The sequence below is a fragment of the Hemicordylus capensis genome, chromosome 6 (assembly GCF_027244095.1).
Source record: "Hemicordylus capensis ecotype Gifberg chromosome 6, rHemCap1.1.pri, whole genome shotgun sequence".
NCBI lineage: Eukaryota > Metazoa > Chordata > Lepidosauria > Squamata > Cordylidae > Hemicordylus > Hemicordylus capensis.
In genome coordinates this window covers 110908819-110909515 of record NC_069662.1, presented here as the reverse complement: position 1 = coordinate 110909515, position 697 = coordinate 110908819, and positions in this window count along the sequence as shown.

Genomic DNA, 697 nt, shown 5'->3' with positions numbered 1-697 from the left:
CCCCCCCCCCCGGCTCGCTGCCAGAAAAAGCTACGGCCGACCGGGGTGGGGGGAGCCAAGATCACCCAGATGATCACCAGCCAAGGTTAAGTGAACCAGGAGAGGAGAGCTTGTCTTGTGGACACAAGAATGACTTGTCCCCTTAGCTAAGCAGGGTCCACCCTGGTTGCATATGAAAGGGAGACTAGAAGCTTTTGCACTGTAAGATATTCCCCTCAGGGGATGGAGCCGCTCTGGGAAGAGCAGAAGGTTCCAAGTTCCCTCTCTGGCATCTCCAAGATAGGGCCAAGAGAGATTCCTGCCTGCAACCTTGGAGAAGCCACTGCCAGTCTGTGAAGGCAATACTGAGCTAGATGGACCAATGGTCGGACTCAGTATATGGCAGTAGCCTATGTTCCTATAGGTTTGTATAGCCTCAGCTTTGCTTAACCAAATGCCAGGTTAAAAACTCTGGCTTGGTGCTTGGGCAGTGCCAGGATCAGCTTGATCCCAGCACTTCACACTTGCAGCTTAGCCCAGGCTGGGCTGCTCTAACTTGGGCTAGGCTGCCTGTGTGAACAGCCTCATTCTTTAAAGACAAATACACTACATGGCAAATAAGGCCTGTCTTATAGTGGCTAATTTCTAAACATACAGGAACTGTGATTTAAACTTCTCGGTATCCCACTCCCTCAAACTTGTAATCAAAAGCCAGATG